The sequence below is a fragment of the Choristoneura fumiferana genome, chromosome Z (genome assembly GCF_025370935.1).
Source record: "Choristoneura fumiferana chromosome Z, NRCan_CFum_1, whole genome shotgun sequence".
In the NCBI taxonomy this organism is placed as follows: domain Eukaryota; kingdom Metazoa; phylum Arthropoda; class Insecta; order Lepidoptera; family Tortricidae; genus Choristoneura; species Choristoneura fumiferana.
The window spans coordinates 45,502,701-45,527,277 of record NC_133472.1 but is presented as its reverse complement, the minus strand read 5'-3'; the positions used below and the strand labels follow the sequence as shown (position 1 = coordinate 45,527,277).

The 24,577-nt window shown below is 54.0% G+C and overlaps 1 pseudogene; it reads left to right on the top strand.

Moving 5' to 3' along the window:
• Positions 1–1,157: 1,157 nt before the first annotated feature.
• LOC141429938 (uncharacterized) lies at positions 1,158–24,375 on the top strand (annotated as a pseudogene).
• The last annotated feature ends 202 nt before the right edge of the window (positions 24,376–24,577 follow it).

Sequence of the window (24,577 nt, the reverse complement as noted above, 5' to 3'; positions counted from 1 at the left end):
CGATGTTGAAACGTTTCACTTTCTTCGACTCAGTATTGGCAACAAAGGTCAGTTGAACTTTATAAAAGTTACTAGTAACAATATAAGTTTGTTTGTTCCTCGCAATAAATATATCGCGTATGAATTCGCCACTAGAGGCGCTAGTGTAGAAATGTCATATTTCACTGTTTTTGGGTGAGCTACGCGGGTTTATTTATAATTAGAATAGAATAATTTTGTGAATATTTTGCAATATCTGAAATTAGGTAATTATGACGCGTTACGGTTACGGCAATGAATGTCTGTGTTTGAGACAGTTTTGTCTGTCGGAAAACTTTGTCCTTCCTGTTTTTCCGAACAAAACGGGACTACGCAACACTGTGGCATGGGAAAATAATCTTACAAATCGATATCTAACAAATCGCCTACGTCTCGCGCTTACAATAATGCCTCGTCTGCAATGACCAACTTAGCACACTTGTATCATAATGTACTATTATAGATGACGCTGAAATACGATGTATGTACACAGGTCGCTTCACAAGAGCTGAAACGCACGGGAAATTATCTGTGTTCAAATATGATAACCTAACCAACAACAAGTTGGAACACCTCCGACTTTGCCACTTCAAAGTTCAATATCTCCAAAACATGTCTAAAAACCATCGCTAGAAAATCTGCTTTCAAATAAAAAACTGACACACAGACATACAGACACACATAGCGGTCAAACTTATAACACCCCTCTTTTTGCGTCGGGGGTTAAAAATGACATGCATCTGTAATTTTCCTACAAAAATGTCAAAGTGACATTACTTCGTTCAATCCATTCGTGCCAACTCTTGTTGATCGACCTGTATGAATATTTGTTTACTGAATGGCTGCATGCATAAGCCAGCTTACAAATAAATACCAAAAAAATGCGCGATGCGGGATCAATAATCGTGTTATTTTAAACTTAACAAACGCGGCCTTTATTCCATATAATATAATCATACATCGATTGTATGATATAGGTTAGTTCAGTACGTTATTGTTAACAGCGATGTTATCTGTTTGTATTCCCGCCACAATCGAGGATGGTAACGCCATCTATCAGCGGCGCGCGGCACGCGGTCCGGAAATAACGCGGCCTGTTTAGCTCACCGGCGCCGGCGCCGGCGTTATATTTGGCGCGCGCGCAGTGCAGCAGGCCGCGGGAGCGCGTGGACAAGTGACGGGAGCTGGGACCCTCGGCGCCACGCTGTGGACCACGCCACGGTACAACACCGGATTATTTTGCAATTGAGTGCAGGTAAAGTAGTACTGCTTACACAGTGCCTTAAAATAAGAAGTGCCTATTTGAACAGATGGTTAGGTTAGGTTGATTGAACTTACCTGTAAATATTTTTCAAGATTTTCGATTTGTCATGGAAAGCACCGGGATTATTGTCAAATTACCTGCAGATAAAATTGTCCCTGCAACACTCTGTACAAATCAATCCGAAATATTTCAACAAATAGTTATTTGTTTGACTGAATCTACCAGCCGTATTCATAAAAAGTTAGAGCTCCTTGAAGGCTCCTTGAAGGCCCGATGCTAAAAACGTGATTCATAAACGTCTGTTAGCGCTAATCAGTCGATCAAGGCTCTGCTAAAGTTAGAGGACCGTAGACCCTTCTTTATCTCTCTGCTAAGTCACAAAATGGCCGCCACAAGTTTGAGCAGCTGACTTTGACTAGAGCAAAAAACCATAGGTACCGAAGATATTTATAGTGAAGGCAGGGCTACGCAGATTTAAAAAAAAAAACAGGAAAATTATTTTCAGGATTTGTATTTAAAAATCCTTTAAATTAGCAACAATAAATTAACATAAATATGAAAAAAAAAATAAGGATGATTAACATTATGGCTTTTTGCACAGCATAAACATGCGGATCGGAAATGGCGGAAAACAAACATCTCGCTTTTTATTTTTTTCCTGGTAATTTGCTGTCACTGCTGTCAATTTTTTTTTAAATTATAGATTAGGCCATTTTTTGTCTTTGATTTGTCAAGGTGCCAACATAACGCGTCTAATCCGTCTATCAGCAGCTCAACAACTAGCAGACTGCTAGCAAGCGTTTATGAATCATACTTCTTGACAACCGTCTAACAAGCTTAATCAGTCTGCTAAGTAACAGACGATCAAACTCAATTAAGGATTTTTTATGAATAAGGCTGTACGAGTTTATATTTGTTTAACTGTATTTTATTCAGGAGTTTTAGGATGATTGACAAAAGAAGGGCAAATTGGCCCTTATGGCCGATAAGGACAAGCGATATTTCACGTGATAGGTTATTCTAACTTATAAAACTTTGAATATACCTAGTTTAAATCTTCGTGTGACAAAAAAGTTATCGCCGCATTAGTGTGAGTTTAAACGTGACTGAGTACATAACCAGAGAGCGGAATTTTCATGGCATTTTTTGACCTGTCATAGCGACTTCTCAGTTATCGACTTCCGATATACATACATATATCGATACACAACATAGGTACTAAAGAATATTAAAAGTAGAGGTAAAAAATAGGCGGCGCCTTAAGCTCGATCTCTACCAATTAATTTTCGAGCAGATGAAAATGTGAAATAGACATATGCAATGAATTATGAATGGATAACAATTTATAATTTAATAATTTCAGTCCTTTTTTTTTTAATTTTAATGTTGAAATTCTTCTGTTGTAAATGTTCCATTAGCCGTGGTGGCCTAGTGGTTTGACCTATCGCCTCTCAAGCTCAAGGTCGTGGGTTCGAACCCCGGCTCGCACCTCTGAGTTTTTCGAAATTCATGTGCGGAATTACATTTGAAATTTACCACGAGCTTTGCGGTGAAGGAAAACATCGTGAGGAAACCTGCACACACCTGCGAAGGGATTCAATGGTGCGTGCGAAGTTCCCAATCCGCACTGGGCCCGCGTGGGAACTATGGCCCAAGCCCTCTTGTTCTGAGAGGAGGCCTGTGCCCAGCAGTGGGACGTATATAGGCTGGGATGATGATGGATGATGAAATGTTCCATTAATTCCACAACTGTTCCATTAATGTCTCTATAAAAGAAATACATGTTTTTTTCATATTTTCCGGTTTTAACCTACTTCTTTTACAGTCAAATATCCATTTCTATGCGGAAAGAGAACGCTCTACATAACTTTAAATTTACGACAATTTAATTTAAAGTGTTAATATATCGACATCATTTAGGTAGAGTCGATAAGTGAGAAGTCACTACGACAGGTCAAAAAATGATATAAAAAATTCCGCTCTCTGCTAATAACCCAACCAACAAAAGTTGGAAAACCCCCGACTTTGTCACTTCAAAGTTCAATATCTCAAAAACGGCTAAACCGATTTTGATAAACCATGTCTAAGAACCATCGCTAGAAAACCTGCTTAAGCATTCAAATCGGTCCACCCGTTTTAGAGCTACGGTGCCACAGACAGACAGACACACAAACAGCGGTCAAACTTATAACACCCCTCTTTTTGCGTCGGGGGTTAAAAATAAATAAAAGTCCCAAAGTAAGGTGTTATGGGTTCTAAATTCCTGTGCCCTCCTGTACACCTGTATCATGAAGGTTTTGTAATTGTAATGTTGATGATTTTGTGTCGTGAAGTTTTAGTTTTTGTTTTTCATTAACTTTTTACACGGTTTTTAATTTTCGCCATACATTAAATCGTATAAAAAAAGCCATTCACACACACAAACATCACGCCTGTATTCCCAAATGGCGTAGGCAGAGCACACGAAACGTTACCGCTTCGGAGCCACTTTTAAGAATTTTAGGTTAGGTTAGGTTAGTTAGTATACCTTAACCTATACCCTCAGTCGCCATAACTTTCTACCAGTCTGAAGTCGGTGCCTCAGCACGAGCCAGCAGGAGTGGACCTATAGTCATCTACCTCACCTACGCCCTATATGTTGGGCTTCAATCATATCCATTTACTTACTATAGGTGTCCCTACAACATTTAAAGAGATCCCTCAATTTCCTTAAAATCCAATCATCAGATCCTGATTTGGTGCTTATGGGACCTAATTAAAGAGATTCCTAGACGCAAAAAATTCAATTCGGTTCAAAAATGACGGAGTTCTGAGGTAACAAACAAAAAAAAAGAACCGAATTGATAACCTCCTCCTTTTTTGAAGTCGGTTAAAAAGGAAGTCTAGAACTCAATTAAGCAACATAAACTCCAACCTCACTCCAACAGTCGGGACCCGTTACTAACTGGGAATTTTTGAGTTGGGCGCAATTCTTTTGCTTCTTTTGTTTGCGGGTTGTGGAAGAAGTTTTAACATGCGGCGAATCTATTACCGCGCGAGTGACCTTTCGCTGGAGCGCCGCGGGGCCCGCGGGAGCCGCGGCGGCTATTCGCGGCCGGCGTGATAGCAGATCAGCGAGACGCATTGACAACCGTACCAATGAGGGCTATCGTTTTTTGTCTCACTAGATGGCGCACTGTTGCGTGAGGTTTTTAAGTGTGGCTTTCAAAGTCTGTTATTACGGGCGTTAAAACAAAGTTTAGATTAAAATCATATTTAAAACACCTAAAAACCGTACCATAATATCCGGCAACCACAGTGTTGCTAAGTCCCGTTTTGTTCGGAAAAAAAGGGAGGACAAAAGTTTCCGAAAGACAAAACTGTCTCAAAACACAGACATTCATTGCCCCGTAACGCATAATTACCATAATTAATTTCAGGTTATACAAAATATTCACAAAAAAAATCTTATTATAAATAAACCCGCGTAGCTCACCCAAACACTGAGATTTGACATTTCGGAGACCTCACGCTACACTAGCGCCTCTAGCGGCGAATTCATTCGCGATAGCCCTCATTGTAGTGTGGGTACAGTTATCTGCATCAATAATATATCAATATGTAATAGATAGGTACAACCAGGGATTTCTTTCCGGTTGTACGTGTCAGATATTTTTGCACGCTTTCGCTTCGCTGTGGCGAAATATGCCGGTGACTGTAGGTACAGGTACTTTCAAGTTAACAAATACGTCTATTGGCATTATTGTTTTGTGACATGTCTGCTAGCTCATACTTGGTTCTTGAAGATGAAAAAAATGATAATAAAAAGTTCATTTTTTTTAAATAATGGATCGAACTGCCAAATGTTTTTTTTATTGTTTTTTTTTCGGGACCATGGATCATGGATCAAGTAGTTTTCAAGCCAAAAAAATAACCAAAGGGACGTGAGTGAAGCGACGAAAAGTTTGAAACTTTGACGTGTTTTTTTAATGTAAAATATGAGTTTGTGGTGAAATGACAAAACACGCCTCCATTCTTTTTTCATGTTCTCCAACATATAACGAAACCAGTAATTAATTATCAATTTTTCTTGAACAAATCTCTCAACATAAATTAGAAGGTTTGGTCAATTTTCAGTACTTTGAAGGACATTTTCTCCAAACAGGCTGAATTTGGGCAGCTAAAAAAAAATACGTGTCCGTTATTTTAGACTACTCTATAACATATATCAAAATAAATCAAATCGGAGTCGGACAGTTGAATACCCTTCCTTGTAAGTATAATTCTTTGGAAGAGTAACGCTCTCTATTTGGGTTGTGGATTCTACTCGGTCCATCATTTTTATTAATACCATTTGTAAGTTTATAAGATGAAGTGTGTCAAAGTTTGGGAGGGTGGGTCAGTGACGTCACACCGTGCTAAAAGAGGTCGCACGGCGTAACGTCACTTGGAACAAACTAGCTAATATCTTCAAAGTCAAAATATCTTTATTCAATTTAGGCTATAACAAGCACTTATGAATGTCAAAAAAAATCTACCACTTTGACTTTTTTGTCTAATTGACAAAAAAACTATAATAATAATCAATACCAGCCGTAGGACTTCCGCTGTTGGACATAGACCTCCAGTTGCCTCGGTTGGAAGAGGCTTGCATCCACAGTCATCCGTCCATCTCGTTGGTGGACGTCCTACGCTGCGCTTGCCGATCCGCGGTCTCCACTCGAGAACTTTTAGGCCCCAACGGCCACCTGTTCTCCGTGCTATATGGCCTGCCCGTTGCCACTTCAACGAGGTTCGCTTGGCTATGCCGGTGACCCTTGTTCTTCTACGTATCTCCTCATTTCTGATAATTAGATTTTTTTAAGACACTATAGGCCATTATTGCTATGAATTTGGTTCTGTCTACGTAAACGAACGCATAGCAATGTTATGGAGACCACTCTTTCGTAGCAAGGCTTGCGCGTGAGGCCTGTTCTTTGAAGCCGCTACTAGCGGGACGGTATGATACGAACTTCGATTTTTGAATTTCGCAGTAGCCCCTCTGTTCCCTCGCCTCGCTGCTGCTCGCTGGTGTTTATGCTACGTACGCACCACGCGGTTAACCGTGCAGTTTGAGCGCGCCGTCTCTTTCTCAAGCGATACTTTGAAGAGGGACGGGCGCTAAAACCGCGCGGTCAACCGCGTAGTGCGTACGTATCGTTAGTGGTGTTGTCGCAGGTGGTGTGGCAGTGGCAGGCGGCAGCATGTCGCGCTGTCCGCAGCCGGACCCGGGCTATGCGGAGGCGTGCTCGGCGCAGACGCTGTGCGCGCGGCGCGGGTTCCTGCGCGCGCTGCTGCCGGAGCTGGCGGCCGTGCCCGACGCGCGCTGGCTCGCCGCCCTCGAGCCGCTGGGGGACGCCGAGCGGCTCCGCGCCGCGCGCGCGCACCCGCAGGTCAGTAGAGACCCGCTACGCCCGATTGTACCATGACCGTATCAGGCACGGAATGTAACGCGGCACAAACTACAACATGTCAACGGCGTGTCATACCCATAAGAAGCGTATCGGCACCGTTTTGACGAAACTTTCCCGCTGTCGTTGACCGTAAGAGATGGATCCGTCCTATTCTAAAACCGGGTTCGGCAAGGACCTACATTGCCTCATATTATTATTTAATAATTACTACATAATTGACACAACCAGTCGGCTCACCACTGACGATTATGTAGCAGTCACAGGTACCTTTTGGAGTATCAACTGCCGCAGAGGCGAATCATAAAGCTGTGGTCTTAACGTCAACATTGCTGCGTCTTGACGTCGTACGAAGTATTCAAATGCGTCAATTCGCGTCTGAGTTAGTATGAACAGTACCATCTTTTCTTTAAAAGGCGGGACCTAATGTCAGTGGGCAGCAGCACGTTTTACTGCCAACTATTAATTGCGGACTCCAGGTCTGCTATGGAAGCCAAGGGATACCACCCACTATATTTTCCAAAGAAAGTCGTCATGAAGGTTCACTGGCTGATTCTCCGACGACGACTGCTGAAGAGCATCGCGACAAGCGACTTAGAATCCTGTGATAATAACACCCTAGTGGCTACGACAAGTCGAAAACAGGATTATACGATCCGTGTCTAACCTAAGTTCAGCAGAAGAGTTTAGGTGTTGTTGTGTTGCAGCTGATGGAAGCGCTGAGCGAGGTGTTGTCCCGCGTGACGCCGCTGCGGCGCGGCAAGGACGCGCGCGCGTCGCGAGCCAGCCGCCTCGCCGCCGAAGAGCTGCTGGCGAGCGGCCCCGCCCCCGCCCCCTCCCTCGCCGCCCTCGACCAGGCACTCGCCAAAGCCAGCGAGGCCGTGCTGCGTGCGCCCGCACCAGGTCACCTACACTATTACAGCTTGTCCATGTGTGAACCTTTAATCTAGTATCTCACGATGCCGCGATCTGAACCACCTTTTTCTTAACCACACCATTCGGACGAGCCCGTATCCAATAATTGTTATAGTTTAATAAGTTTCTCTTAAAAAACATTTTTAAAACAAGCTTTTTGCTGACTGTACTTGCAGTGTCATCATACTTTTATACAAATTTCTAGTCACTCGGAGCACTAGGAGTGGATCAAAATTAACTCTTAATTTAGACCCAACAACAAACAGTGCGTGCATTGAATAAAATCTTGTACATAAATCTCGATTTATTTTACCATATTTTAATCCAATCCGTCCTAGCAACACTACCTGTAGCACACCGTAACGGCAGCATGCCACATTCGTCGCGCTGGGCTGATGCGGTCAGGCCCTCACAGTCCAATCCATAAACCAATCTCCATGGCGTGATCTTGTTTTTGACCGCTATTTCAGAGGACGAAGACGAGGACACGACACTGGCGCTGGCGCTGTGGACCCGTAGCGCGGTGTTACTGGCGCGCCAGCGGGCGGCGCGCGGCGGGGGGGGGGGGGGGCGCGCCGGGGGAGGGGGGCGCACGCGCCGCGCTCGCCGACCTGGGGCTGGCGCTGCGCGCGCATCTGCCCGCACGCATGCGCGCGCACTACTACTGGCGCGCCGGACAATGCTACCAAGGTGGGAGGAAGTAGATGACAATAACACCTCACAATCCTACGGGTCTCCTGTACCTCGCGCGGGTACACGCTTGGCCAACCCGAGCTTGAACCACGCACGAGCATCTCTTTGAGAGGCTATAAGCCAGTCCACTAGGCTGTTGCGGCTATATTATGATAGAGTATGGAGAACACCTGTGCATAATCCGCCAGCAAGCAATATCTTGTGAACGTTTTGTTTGTCAGAGTGCGGCGAGGGCACGCGCGCCAAGGTGTCCATGGAGCTGGCGCTGCGGCTGCTGAAGGACGACGCTGAGCGCGCGCAGCTGCGGAAACAGCTGGACCAGCTGGACGTCCCGCCCGCACCCCTCGCGCCCCCCGCGCCCCCCGCCAGCCCCACAGGTCAGACATAGACCCATCGCTCGAGGAGCGGCGTACAAAGACCGCCACCGAGTTTCACCAGAGCTCCTTGTTCAAAAGTTGATAAGAAAATATAAGTCAAAATAAGATCAAGCCAGTTTAACGAGACCGAATATCTTTGACGTAAGGCTTAAGACGCTATGTCAACGGGACAACATGGAAGCAAGCAGTCGCCGCCACCAACAAACTGTATACAGCTCTATGAAGGTTCTTTCTTGGTATCCGCCTGGTTGCGTGACAACTTTGGCAGCGCAACCAGCATAGAGGAGTGCTTCCAACATTAATGGCAGCGCCACCACGTTGGTTGAGCCGACATTAACATTATTATGGTGCCTGTGTGCAATCTGGCACTGGGAAGCTAAAGCCCAGTTCAGAATTTGCTAGAGGAAAATGGTGCAGCTGGATACATTGCGAGGTCGTAAAGGAAACGACTTTGAAGTGGTATCGAGCGCAGCGATGTAATGCTACTTGCACGCAATTTCTAGCAGAGCTATACTGGCCCAAGAGTACTTATTCCATCTGAGTTGACCGTTGACATTGTTTGCGTTGCAGAAATAACTTTGACCGGAGGCGCCGCGCCCAATACGCCATCGCTTTCAAATCTGCTTGAGATCGTTGAAGAAGAAGGCAAAGTATGTAGCAATAAGTAAAATTATTAGTATAAAGTCATGAAATTTGATACTGTGGTTTATAATGCAACGTCAGTAAAGAGTACCTATGAGCACTGCTCGTAGTTTTTGGGAATTCTCACGGGAATTTATTAATTATCCTTGGGATTTCAATTCAAAACTGCTTATGCTTTGTTGGATACTCTTGACAGAGCAGTAATGGTGTTAAGAGAAGTAGATACTTGTTAGGGGCCATCCATAAAGTCGCACCAATTTTGCCCATTTTTAGCCCCCCCCCCCTTGTCACACGTATCGAGTGCTGTAAAAATCGCAATTATTTTGTTCCTGTGTCACAAAACGCCTCCCCTTCCCCCTAAATGTGTGACGTTATTTATGGGTGACCCGTGAGGGCTTTTATCTGGTTAGACCAGCTTATTTCATTTCCAAAACTGTTAGGGTGTCCCCACATGCAGTCGCTAGTCACTCGTTTGCAGCAATAAATCTGGTCACGTGACCCCATTTTGAAGGTGATTTTGAATTTCCCGCGACTCAAAAAAGTAGCGTCAAGTTGCCGCGCCGAGCAGCGGCGACGAGTTGGCTTCTTGCAGGAATGGTCTTGGTCTTGGAAGCTGATTTCTTAATCTCATTTAGTAGCAGTCGTGATAGTGGTACATACAAATAAAAGAAATTGGAGTGAATAAAAAAAATACTTAAGTAACACTCTTTTTGCCGAAATTGAAGAGGTTTTTTTTCCAGCGATAAAGCTCAAAATGTCACGTGATCAGTTTTGACGTTGGAAACAAGCGTCGAGCGACTGCATGTGGCCGCACCTCTATATGTTATGTGAACAGTATTTGATACTGTTGGTCATTGGGCAGGGCCGGTTCGCGGCGGCGCGCGCGGGCGTCCGGCCGGGCGACGTGCTGCTGCGCGAGGAGCCGTACGCCGCCTGCCTGCTGCCCGAGCGGCGCGGCACACACTGCCTGCACTGCTTCACCAGGTCGCTATACTACACCACACTACACTACTGGTGTACGGGTTGCTGATGTGGTGTGTGTGCGGCAGGCTGTCGCGGTGCTCTGCGGAGGCGCCGCTGTGGTGCGCGGGCTGCGCGGGCGCCGCGGCACACACTGCCTGCACTGCTTCACCAGGTCGCCACACTACACTACACTACACCACACTACTGGTGTACGGGTTGCTGATGTGGTGTGTGTGCGGCAGGCTGTCGCGGTGCTCTGCGGAGGCGCCGCTGTGGTGCGCGGGCTGCGCGGGCGCCGCGGCACACACTGCCTGCACTGCTTCACCAGGTCGCCACACTACACTACACTACACTACTCCACTGGTGTACGGGTTGCTGATGTGGTGTGTGTGCGGCAGGCTGTCGCGGTGCTCTGCGGAGGCGCCGCTGTGGTGCGCGGGCTGCGCGGGCGCCGCGGCACACACTGCCTGCACTGCTTCACCAGGTCGCCACACTACACTACACTACACCACTCCACTGGTGTACGGGTTGCTGATGTGGTGTGTGTGCGGCAGGCTGTCGCGGTGCTCTGCGGAGGCGCCGCTGTGGTGCGCGGGCTGCGCGGGCGCCGCGGCACACACTGCCTGCACTGCTTCACCAGGTCGCCACACTACACTACACTACACCACACTACTGGTGTACGGGTTGCTGATGTGGTGTGTGTGCGGCAGGCTGTCGCGGTGCTCTGCGGAGGCGCCGCTGTGGTGCGCGGGCTGCGCGGGCGCCGCGGCACACACTGCCTGCACTGCTTCACCAGGTCGCCACACTACACTACACTACACCACACTACTGGTGTACGGGTTGCTGATGTGGTGTGTGTGCGGCAGGCTGTCGCGGTGCTCTGCGGAGGCGCCGCTGTGGTGCGCGGGCTGCGCGGGCGCCGCGGCACACACTGCCTGCACTGCTTCACCAGGTCGCCACACTACACTACACTACACCACACTACTGGTGTACGGGTTGCTGATGTGGTGTGTGTGCGGCAGGCTGTCGCGGTGCTCTGCGGAGGCGCCGCTGTGGTGCGCGGGCTGCGCGGGCGCCGCGGCACACACTGCCTGCACTGCTTCACCAGGTCGCCACACTACACTACACTACACCACACTACTGGTGTACGGGTTGCTGATGTGGTGTGTGTGCGGCAGGCTGTCGCGGTGCTCTGCGGAGGCGCCGCTGTGGTGCGCGGGCTGCGCGGGCGCCGCGGCACACACTGCCTGCACTGCTTCACCAGGTCGCCACACTACACTACACTACACCACACTACTGGTGTACGGGTTGCTGATGTGGTGTGTGTGCGGCAGGCTGTCGCGGTGCTCTGCGGAGGCGCCGCTGTGGTGCGCGGGCTGCGCGGGCGCCGCGGCACACACTGCCTGCACTGCTTCACCAGGTCGCCACACTACACTACACTACACCACACTACTGGTGTACGGGTTGCTGATGTGGTGTGTGTGCGGCAGGCTGTCGCGGTGCTCTGCGGAGGCGCCGCTGTGGTGCGCGGGCTGCGCGGGCGCCGCGGCACACACTGCCTGCACTGCTTCACCAGGTCGCCACACTACACTACACTACACCACACTACTGGTGTACGGGTTGCTGATGTGGTGTGTGTGCGGCAGGCTGTCGCGGTGCTCTGCGGAGGCGCCGCTGTGGTGCGCGGGCTGCGCGGGCGCCGCGGCACACACTGCCTGCACTGCTTCACCAGGTCGCCACACTACACTACACTACACCACACTACTGGTGTACGGGTTGCTGATGTGGTGTGTGTGCGGCAGGCTGTCGCGGTGCTCTGCGGAGGCGCCGCTGTGGTGCGCGGGCTGCGCGGGCGCCGCGGCACACACTGCCTGCACTGCTTCACCAGGTCGCCACACTACACTACACTACACCACACTACTGGTGTACGGGTTGCTGATGTGGTGTGTGTGCGGCAGGCTGTCGCGGTGCTCTGCGGAGGCGCCGCTGTGGTGCGCGGGCTGCGCGGGCGCCGCGGCACACACTGCCTGCACTGCTTCACCAGGTCGCCACACTACACTACACTACACCACACTACTGGTGTACGGGTTGCTGATGTGGTGTGTGTGCGGCAGGCTGTCGCGGTGCTCTGCGGAGGCGCCGCTGTGGTGCGCGGGCTGCGCGGGCGCCGCGGCACACACTGCCTGCACTGCTTCACCAGGTCGCCACACTACACTACACTACACCACACTACTGGTGTACGGGTTGCTGATGTGGTGTGTGTGCGGCAGGCTGTCGCGGTGCTCTGCGGAGGCGCCGCTGTGGTGCGCGGGCTGCGCGGGCGCCGCGGCACACACTGCCTGCACTGCTTCACCAGGTCGCTACACTACACTACACCACACCACACTACTGGTGTACGGGTTGCTGATGTGGTGTGTGTGCGGCAGGCTGTCGCGGTGCTCTGCGGAGGCGCCGCTGTGGTGCGCGGGCTGCGCGGGCGCCGCGGCACACACTGCCTGCACTGCTTCACCAGGTCGCCACACTACACTACACTACACCACACTACTGGTGTACGGGTTGCTGATGTGGTGTGTGTGCGGCAGGCTGTCGCGGTGCTCTGCGGAGGCGCCGCTGTGGTGCGCGGGCTGCGCGGGCGCCGCGGCACACACTGCCTGCACTGCTTCACCAGGTCGCCACACTACACTACACTACACCACACTACTGGTGTACGGGTTGCTGATGTGGTGTGTGTGCGGCAGGCTGTCGCGGTGCTCTGCGGAGGCGCCGCTGTGGTGCGCGGGCTGCGCGGGCGCCGCGGCACACACTGCCTGCACTGCTTCACCAGGTCGCCACACTACACTACACTACACCACACTACTGGTGTACGGGTTGCTGATGTGGTGTGTGTGCGGCAGGCTGTCGCGGTGCTCTGCGGAGGCGCCGCTGTGGTGCGCGGGCTGCGCGGGCGCCGCGGCACACACTGCCTGCACTGCTTCACCAGGTCGCCACACTACACTACACTACACTACAGTACTGGTGTACGGGTTGCTGATGTGGTGTGTGTGCGGCAGGCTGTCGCGGTGCTCTGCGGAGGCGCCGCTGTGGTGCGCGGGCTGCGCGGGCGCCGCGGCACACACTGCCTGCACTGCTTCACCAGGTCGCCACACTACACTACACTACACCACACTACTGGTGTACGGGTTGCTGATGTGGTGTGTGTGCGGCAGGCTGTCGCGGTGCTCTGCGGAGGCGCCGCTGTGGTGCGCGGGCTGCGCGGGCGCCGCGGCACACACTGCCTGCACTGCTTCACCAGGTCGCCACACTACACTACACTACACCACACTACTGGTGTACGGGTTGCTGATGTGGTGTGTGTGCGGCAGGCTGTCGCGGTGCTCTGCGGAGGCGCCGCTGTGGTGCGCGGGCTGCGCGGGCGCCGCGGCACACACTGCCTGCACTGCTTCACCAGGTCGCCACACTACACTACACTACACCACACTACTGGTGTACGGGTTGCTGATGTGGTGTGTGTGCGGCAGGCTGTCGCGGTGCTCTGCGGAGGCGCCGCTGTGGTGCGCGGGCTGCGCGGGCGCCGCGGCACACACTGCCTGCACTGCTTCACCAGGTCGCCACACTACACTACACTACACCACACTACTGGTGTACGGGTTGCTGATGTGGTGTGTGTGCGGCAGGCTGTCGCGGTGCTCTGCGGAGGCGCCGCTGTGGTGCGCGGGCTGCGCGGGCGCCGCGGCACACACTGCCTGCACTGCTTCACCAGGTCGCCACACTACACTACACTACACCACACTACTGGTGTACGGGTTGCTGATGTGGTGTGTGTGCGGCAGGCTGTCGCGGTGCTCTGCGGAGGCGCCGCTGTGGTGCGCGGGCTGCGCGGGCGCCGCGGCACACACTGCCTGCACTGCTTCACCAGGTCGCCACACTACACTACACTACACCACACTACTGGTGTACGGGTTGCTGATGTGGTGTGTGTGCGGCAGGCTGTCGCGGTGCTCTGCGGAGGCGCCGCTGTGGTGCGCGGGCTGCGCGGGCGCCGCGGCACACACTGCCTGCACTGCTTCACCAGGTCGCCACACTACACTACACTACACCACACTACTGGTGTACGGGTTGCTGATGTGGTGTGTGTGCGGCAGGCTGTCGCGGTGCTCTGCGGAGGCGCCGCTGTGGTGCGCGGGCTGCGCGGGCGCCGCGGCACACACTGCCTGCACTGCTTCACCAGGTCGCCACACTACACTACACTACACCACACTACTGGTGTACGGGTTGCTGATGTGGTGTGTGTGCGGCAGGCTGTCGCGGTGCTCTGCGGAGGCGCCGCTGTGGTGCGCGGGCTGCGCGGGCGCCGCGGCACACACTGCCTGCACTGCTTCACCAGGTCGCCACACTACACTACACTACACCACACCACACCACAGTACTGGTGTACGGGTTGCTGATGTGGTGTGTGTGCGGCAGGCTGTCGCGGTGCTCTGCGGAGGCGCCGCTGTGGTGCGCGGGCTGCGCGGGCGCCGCGGCACACACTGCCTGCACTGCTTCACCAGGTCGCCACACTACACTACACTACACCACACTACTGGTGTACGGGTTGCTGATGTGGTGTGTGTGCGGCAGGCTGTCGCGGTGCTCTGCGGAGGCGCCGCTGTGGTGCGCGGGCTGCGCGGGCGCCGCGGCACACACTGCCTGCACTGCTTCACCAGGTCGCCACACTACACTACACTACACTACTCCACTGGTGTACGGGTTGCTGATGTGGTGTGTGTGCGGCAGGCTGTCGCGGTGCTCTGCGGAGGCGCCGCTGTGGTGCGCGGGCTGCGCGGGCGCCGCGGCACACACTGCCTGCACTGCTTCACCAGGTCGCTATACTACACTACACTACACTACACTACTGGTGTACGGGTTGCTGATGTGGTGTGTGTGCGGCAGGCTGTCGCGGTGCTCTGCGGAGGCGCCGCTGTGGTGCGCGGGCTGCGCGGGCGCCGCGGCACACACTGCCTGCACTGCTTCACCAGGTCGCTATACTACACTACACTACACTACACTACTCCACTGGTGTACGGGTTGCTGATGTGGTGTGTGTGCGGCAGGCTGTCGCGGTGCTCTGCGGAGGCGCCGCTGTGGTGCGCGGGCTGCGCGGGCGCCGCGGCACACACTGCCTGCACTGCTTCACCAGGTCGCCACACTACACTACACTACACCACAGTACTGGTGTACGGGTTGCTGATGTGGTGTGTGTGCGGCAGGCTGTCGCGGTGCTCTGCGGAGGCGCCGCTGTGGTGCGCGGGCTGCGCGGGCGCCGCGGCACACACTGCCTGCACTGCTTCACCAGGTCGCCACACTACACTACACTACACCACACTACTGGTGTACGGGTTGCTGATGTGGTGTGTGTGCGGCAGGCTGTCGCGGTGCTCTGCGGAGGCGCCGCTGTGGTGCGCGGGCTGCGCGGGCGCCGCGGCACACACTGCCTGCACTGCTTCACCAGGTCGCCACACTACACTACACTACACCACACTACTGGTGTACGGGTTGCTGATGTGGTGTGTGTGCGGCAGGCTGTCGCGGTGCTCTGCGGAGGCGCCGCTGTGGTGCGCGGGCTGCGCGGGCGCCGCGGCACACACTGCCTGCACTGCTTCACCAGGTCGCCACACTACACTACACTACACCACACTACTGGTGTACGGGTTGCTGATGTGGTGTGTGTGCGGCAGGCTGTCGCGGTGCTCTGCGGAGGCGCCGCTGTGGTGCGCGGGCTGCGCGGGCGCCGCGGCACACACTGCCTGCACTGCTTCACCAGGTCGCCACACTACACTACACTACACCACACTACTGGTGTACGGGTTGCTGATGTGGTGTGTGTGCGGCAGGCTGTCGCGGTGCTCTGCGGAGGCGCCGCTGTGGTGCGCGGGCTGCGCGGGCGCCGCGGCACACACTGCCTGCACTGCTTCACCAGGTCGCCACACTACACTACACTACACCACACTACTGGTGTACGGGTTGCTGATGTGGTGTGTGTGCGGCAGGCTGTCGCGGTGCTCTGCGGAGGCGCCGCTGTGGTGCGCGGGCTGCGCGGGCGCCGCGGCACACACTGCCTGCACTGCTTCACCAGGTCGCCACACTACACTACACTACACCACACTACTGGTGTACGGGTTGCTGATGTGGTGTGTGTGCGGCAGGCTGTCGCGGTGCTCTGCGGAGGCGCCGCTGTGGTGCGCGGGCTGCGCGGGCGCCGCGGCACACACTGCCTGCACTGCTTCACCAGGTCGCCACACTACACTACACTACACCACACTACTGGTGTACGGGTTGCTGATGTGGTGTGTGTGCGGCAGGCTGTCGCGGTGCTCTGCGGAGGCGCCGCTGTGGTGCGCGGGCTGCGCGGGCGCCGCGGCACACACTGCCTGCACTGCTTCACCAGGTCGCCACACTACACTACACTACACCACACTACTGGTGTACGGGTTGCTGATGTGGTGTGTGTGCGGCAGGCTGTCGCGGTGCTCTGCGGAGGCGCCGCTGTGGTGCGCGGGCTGCGCGGGCGCCGCGGCACACACTGCCTGCACTGCTTCACCAGGTCGCCACACTACACTACACTACACCACACTACTGGTGTACGGGTTGCTGATGTGGTGTGTGTGCGGCAGGCTGTCGCGGTGCTCTGCGGAGGCGCCGCTGTGGTGCGCGGGCTGCGCGGGCGCCGCGGCACACACTGCCTGCACTGCTTCACCAGGTCGCCACACTACACTACACTACACCACAGTACTGGTGTACGGGTTGCTGATGTGGTGTGTGTGCGGCAGGCTGTCGCGGTGCTCTGCGGAGGCGCCGCTGTGGTGCGCGGGCTGCGCGGGCGCCGCGGCACACACTGCCTGCACTGCTTCACCAGGTCGCCACACTACACTACACTACACCACACTACTGGTGTACGGGTTGCTGATGTGGTGTGTGTGCGGCAGGCTGTCGCGGTGCTCTGCGGAGGCGCCGCTGTGGTGCGCGGGCTGCGCGGGCGCCGCGGCACACACTGCCTGCACTGCTTCACCAGGTCGCCACACTACACTACACTACACCACACTACTGGTGTACGGGTTGCTGATGTGGTGTGTGTGCGGCAGGCTGTCGCGGTGCTCTGCGGAGGCGCCGCTGTGGTGCGCGGGCTGCGCGGGCGCCGCGGCACACACTGCCTGCACTGCTTCACCAGGTCGCACACACTACACTACACCACACTACAGTACTGGTGTACGGGTTGCTGATGTGGTGTGTGTGCGGCAGGCTGTCGCGGTGCTCTGCGGAGGCGCCGCTGTGGTGCGCGGGCTGCGCGGGCGCCGCGGCACACACTGCCTGCACTGCTTCACCAGGTCGCCACACTACACTACACTACACCACACTACTGGTGTACGGGTTGCTGATGTGGTGTGTGTGCGGCAGGCTGTCGCGGTGCTCTGCGGAGGCGCCGCTGTGGTGCGCGGGCTGCGCGGGCGCCGCGGCACACACTGCCTGCACTGCTTCACCAGGTCGCCACACTACACTACACTACACTACACTACAGTACTGGTGTACGGGTTGCTGATGTGGTGTGTGTGCGGCAGGCTGTCGCGGTGCTCTGCGGAGGCGCCGCTGTGGTGCGCGGGCTGCGCGGGCGCCGCGGCACACACTGCCTGCACTGCTTCACCAGGTCGCCACACTACACTACACTACACCACACTACTGGTGTACGGGTTGCTGATGTGGTGTGTGTGCGGCAGGCTGTCGCGGTGCTCTGCGGAGGCGCCGCTGTGGTGCGCGGGCTGCGCGGGCGCCGCGGCACACACTGCCTGCACTGCTTCACCAGGTCGCCACACTACACTACACTACACTACACCACTGGTGTACGGGTTGCTGATGTGGTGTGTGTGCGGCAGGCTGTCGCGGTGCTCTGCGGAGGCGCCGCTGTGGTGCGCGGGCTGCGCGGGCGCCGCGGCACACACTGCCTGCACTGCTTCACCAGGTCGCCACACTACACTACACTACACTACACACAGTACTGGTGTACGGGTTGCTGATGTGGTGTGTGTGCGGCAGGCTGTCGCGGTGCTCTGCGGAGGCGCCGCTGTGGTGCGCGGGCTGCGCGGGCGCCGCGGCACACACTGCCTGCACTGCTTCACCAGGTCGCACACACTACACTACACCACACTACAGTACTGGTGTACGGGTTGCTGATGTGGTGTGTGTGCGGCAGGCTGTCGCGGTGCTCTGCGGAGGCGCCGCTGTGGTGCGCGGGCTGCGCGGGCGCCGCGGCACACACTGCCTGCACTGCTTCACCAGGTCGCTACACTACACTACACTACACCACACTACTGGTGTACGGGTTGCTGATGTGGTGTGTGTGCGGCAGGCTGTCGCGGTGCTCTGCGGAGGCGCCGCTGTGGTGCGCGGGCTGCGCGGGCGCCGCGGCACACACTGCCTGCACTGCTTCACCAGGTCGCTATACTACACTACACTACACTACACCACACTACTGGTGTACGGGTTGCTGATGTGGTGTGTGTGCGGCAGGCTGTCGCGGTGCTCTGCGGAGGCGCCGCTGTGGTGCGCGGGCTGCGCGGGCGCCGCGGCACACACTGCCTGCACTGCTTCACCAGGTCGCCACACTACACTACACTACACTACACTACAGTACTGGTGTACGGGTTGCTGATGTGGTGTGTGTGCGGCAGGCTGTCGCGGTGCTCTGCGGAGGCGCCGCTGTGGTGCGCGGGCTGCGCGGGCGCCGCGGCACACACTGCCTGCACTGCTTCACCAGGTCGCTACACTACACTACACTACACCACACTACTGGTGTACGGGTTGCTGATGTGGTGTGTGTGCGGCAGGCTGTCGCGGTGCTCTGCGGAGGCGCCGCTGTGGTGCGCGGGCTGCGCGGGCGCCGCGGCACACACTGCCTGCACTGCTTCACCAGGTCGCCACACTACACTACACTACACTACACCACACCACACTACAGTACTGGTGTACGGGTTGCTGATGTGGTGTGTGTGCGGCAGGCTGTCGCGGTGCTCTGCGGAGGCGCCGCTGTGGTGCGCGGGCTGCGCGGGCGCCGCGGCACACACTGCCTGCACTGCTTCACCAGGTCGCCACACTACACTACACTACACCACACTACTGGTGTACGGGTTGCTGATGTGGTGTGTGTGCGGCAGGCTGTCGCGGTGCTCTGCGGAGGCGCCGCTGTGGTGCGCGGGCTGCGCGGGCGCCGCGTTCTGCTCGGCGCGCTGCCGGCGCCGCGCCGCCTACCACCGCCACGAGTGCGCCTTCCAAGAACTCTTCATCGGTAACCATCTCACACCCTGTTCCTGAGTACTGTCGCGTTCCCATGATGCTTGTGTTGTGTAGTTTACGGCTGTCTTCAGATATATATAAATATGCTTGTTAGCTTGAGATACAGGGTTCACTTACTTAGTAACCTTATTTCAAGCACACGTGTATGTAGATTTTATCAAAAGATTGTATTTTTTATATTGCACCGCAATTTTACTGAATAAATCATTATTAGCCATTATTATTATTGTTATTTTAAAAAAGGTTCGAACCTGTATATTATCGTGGTCGCCGCATGTGGTTGCAGGCTCGGGCATGTCGATCCTGAGCCACATCGCGCTGCGCATGGTCACGCAGCTCGGGCTGCGGGCCGCGCTCGCCGTGCACGCGCGGTACGTGGCCGCCCCGCGCCCGCCACCGCGCCCGCTCCCGCCCCCACCCCCGCACCCGCCCCGCCACCGCACACCGACATCGACGGCGGCCGCCGCGCCAAGATCAAGTCGCGGAAGGAGCGCCTCAACCGGAACAAGAAAGGGATCAAAACGGAGTGGGTATTGCAGGCAGAATACTAAAATCATTATGGTCTCTTTACGGTTATCAAATACTTATTTCTATCTTTATAAAAATTCACAACAGTTTAGCTCTGTCAACCGTCTTCCTAATGTTTTAGGTTTTTAATGGTATATCATAAGTATTATATGAAATAATTGTTATAAATACCTACCTAACCTACTAATTTTATTATATTTACATACATTATACAACATGAACGTATAGCGTTTGTAGTGGGTCGACGGTGACAGTAATTGGCTGCTTAAGTTTTTAAAACAACTGTTCCATCCAAAAAGACATTGTATTTCTTATCTCGACCTCCTCAGAGTGGACAAAGAAGAAGACAAACAAGACAAAGACAAAGGACAGAAGAAAGACGAAGACGAAGACGAAGACGATAACCTGGAGCAGCGGACCGCGCAGGTGTACCAGCTGTGCACTCACTCGGAGCAGCGCACCGGCCGGGACTACCTGCAGCGGCTGCTCGTGGCCGCCTTCCTCGCTGACTGCCTGCACAAGGGGGGGCTCTTCGAGGGCTGCGCGCCCCAACACCTGGAGGACTGTAAGGCTAACGTCTTAATGTACCTACCACAAAATGGATTACAAATATCTTTCACCACGTAGAGAGCCACAAATCGTGGCTACGCTTTCAAATTGGGAGCCTTGCCTGAGCGTCGCTTGCGGACAAAGTTACTCGGTAGTTATCATTTATAACGAACTTTCAGCAGATTAAAATTAAGCTGGAGTTGAGTTGAGGTGACTGTCCTGTGTCTGTGTCGGCAGCGCGCTGGGCGATAACGGAGCTGATCATCCGCAACCTGCAGCTGCTGCAGTTCAACGCGCACGAGGTGTTCGAGACGCTGCGCGCGGGGCGCGGGGGGCGAGGGGGGCGCGGGGGGGCACCTGTTCCGCGGCGCGCGCGCGCTCCACGTCGCTGTCGCCATCTACCCCACCGGCGCGCTCTTCAACCACGACTGCTTCCCTGCCACCGCCAGGTTAACCTTCCGCTCAAAACCTTCAATATACAGCTTCCATGAAACACGGTCGTTTGTGTATAAAGCAGCGTTTCCACCAGAAATGTGCAATAGGAACGCTTCATTTACCTCGCCTCGCTCCGCTCATTTGTTTCCACCGGAGATGTGCTGTGCGAGGATGGGTAAATGAAGCGTTCTCGCACATTATTGGTGAAGCCCATGGTCTACCCTGAAAAAAAAACTATGTAGAACAAAACATATCAGGTTTGTGTCGGCCTAAATTGATGTGATGTGTTGAACATGATAAATGCAATTTGGTACGAGCATGTACACACATAACTGAATCTAGAAAAGAGCAAATAGGCTACTTTTGTTCTGGTGTTCTCTCGTGAAGTTGAATTCTGAAAATTTTCCGGATTTTTCCGAAATGCAATCGCAAACGTCAGCGCGTTAGATAATAAAGCTCAGAGCTAGAGAGTATGCATATCCAGGCCAATTAGGACATTGTTTTAGGTGAGAACCTAAAGCACCGTCCTAACTAGCCTGGACGCTTTAAACGCTTTACACAATATAGTTATGTGTGTGAGGCATGTCTCGCACCACGTTACTGATGCGACGGTTTAGATTCTTCGTGGGCCGGTCGCTGGTGCTGGCGGCGACGCGTCCGCTGGCGGCGGGGAGCGCGGCGGGCGAGTGCTACGGGCCGGCGGCGGCGCTGCGCGGGCCGGCGGCGCGGCGCCGGTCGCTGGCCGCCCGCTACTGGTTCACCTGCGGCTGCGACGCCTGCGCGCGCCCGCAGCTCTGGCCCACGCTCGCCGACTGCGGGGACCAAACGCCGCCGCTCAGGTCGCTCGCCGACCCTGAACTCCTGGTACCATCAGCCAAATAAGTGATCTCTCAATTTTGAACAAATTCCTATTAAATGAATGTACGTGGCTAAAAAGTCGAACTTTCAAAGTAACAGACACGTGTCGTCTATTGGCTTTATTGTTTTTAACCGACTTCAAAAAAGGAGGAGATTCTATGTTCCAATGTTTGTATTTTTTTATGACATGCAAACGATTATCAACTTTAGGGCGGTAGGTCACATATTTGGGTGATGGTACCATTTCTTCATCTTCTTTATGCTCCAGTTGTGGAAACCATGAGGCTATCCTTTTCTTCGATATCACCTTGTTTTAAACTGACTTCAAAAAGGAGGTTATCAATTCGGTTGTTTTCTTATGTTTGTTACCTCAAAATCAGTTAATGAAAAAATTACAACAAAAAATTGAACCGACTTCAAAAAACATGAAAGTAATTTTCTACCAGTTTGATATCGGTGCCTTAGCACGAGCCAGCCGATAGTTTATAAAATACTCGTTATCAGGTGCGTGAAGGAAAGTTGCTCGGGCGTGCTGGTGGAGTCGAGAGGGCCGGGGGGCTGCGGGGGACGGGGGACGCGGGGGACGCGGGGGACGGGGGCGGGGCGCGCTGCGACGCGTGCGGCGCGGAGGTGGCCGCCGGCGAGGTGGCGCGCCGCCGCGACATCATCGACGACTGTCACGCGCTCTTTCAGGTATATCCACTGATTCTTTTTTGTACTTATACCCTGGGGGGGGGGGGGGACAAACCCCGTTTATAGTACATGTATGTCGAAGTCAATTGATGGCCCTTTTTATCCGATTGCCCCGAGAAGGGCTATGTATTTCGTGCGTATGTATATACAGTGTAGTAGGTGCGCGAATGAGTGCGCGCGGGAATGGACCGTCACTGGTGGCGCGACTGGCGGCCGAGTGAGTGAGACAGCATACAGCGCAACCAACGTGGCGGTGGTGCCGGCTCTTGCGGAACCAAGCAAATACCTTCTATAGAGCTGCATATATTTTGTTGGTGGCGGTGACTGATTGCACCATCATGGTGTCTCAGTAAGATACGAGTAGATATTAGGGTCTTTATAGAACACGTAAGAGCGTTTTCATATTATCCGATCCGATATCGGTATTGGACGATGATACGATATCGGGGTGAGTAAAATGTATGAAATTTGACCTGTCTCACATTTTCGGGTCCGATATCGGATATCGAAGCCGACACCGATATGTTGGCGGCACCGTTGGACGCCCCTGGGCTCTCGGATGATGTTTGTATGTATGTATCTAAATTGTCTCTGTGTGCGCAGAGACCTATGCGTGGCGGCAATTTTGAGCCGGTCGTATCGCAACGATTGTGTCAGAAATATGTGAAAACAGCACACGGTGTCGGCTATCAGATCGGATAATGTGAAAACGTTCTTAGGTTGGAAACAGTGCGCGGCCGACGGTCAGCGCTGACATCGGTTGGACGTTGCTGTATATAATGTATGACGAAATGAACTGGTACACGCATAGGTGCAGCCACGTCGCGCCGCGCGTCGGACCATCGGCCGAGCTCGACAGTCCGCCGCACTGCTACTAACGCGTCTCGCCCCTCACCCCTCCCCCCTCACCCCTCACCCCTCACGCCCCGCACGATTGCTCTGTCTATAGAAGTGTTGTTATACTGTGGTGTCGGTCGCAGGAGGGCGCGCGGCTGATGGACGCGCAACGCGTGCCGGCGGCGGTGCGCGTGCTGCGGGGGGCGCTGCTGCGGTTCCACGGGGCGGCGGCCGCCCCGCGCCGCCACGCCTACCTGGCGCACGAAGCTCTGCGCGCCGCCCTCGCGACAGCCGGGAACACGCACTTCGTCTCAGCCGCAGCCGACCAACACGAGGACGACGCTCCCACACCCGACCAGACGATCTGATGGCCCGATGTCATCGCGACATCATAATAATATATCAAAGGGGACGTATCTGAATATCGAAAATTAATATTGTCTAAAGTAGATTAGCTTAGGTTCGATATTTTGACCGTCGATATTTCAATGTTGGATATGTAGATACGTGCCCTCAGCAAGTCATGAGATTCCCAGCCGCCATTTCAACAGACATGTCTAGTATAAAAAATACGCCAGATCGATGAGAACAACGTATTTGCCAATATTTCTAGTTATTGCATACCGGACATATCATGAAGTATTTGCTTTTTTGGCAACTGGTTACATCGGCGAAGACTACGCATGCTGCAATCAATCAATATGATCTGTAGGTGCTTACTATGTAGACCAACTGTTCTGGACCCCGCGCCCGCCGGCAGGGGCGCGAAACTACACGCTGTCGACGTATCATTTTGTTTTTGTTATAAGTAGTTGCTTGTTTTATTACAATAAACTTTATTATAAATGGATTATTTTTATCACTACTATACTTATCACTTTCACAAATATCGATATCGATAAAAAACAAATTGCAACTGTTGAACCATAAGTACTATCGAGTTAGTGCAGTACTGGCCATTTTCGTTGATTCGCCATTTTCGTGCAAAATAACAGCTTTCTAGCATTGATAGTCTCTGAGCAAAGCCGCGGACGGACAGACAGACAGACATG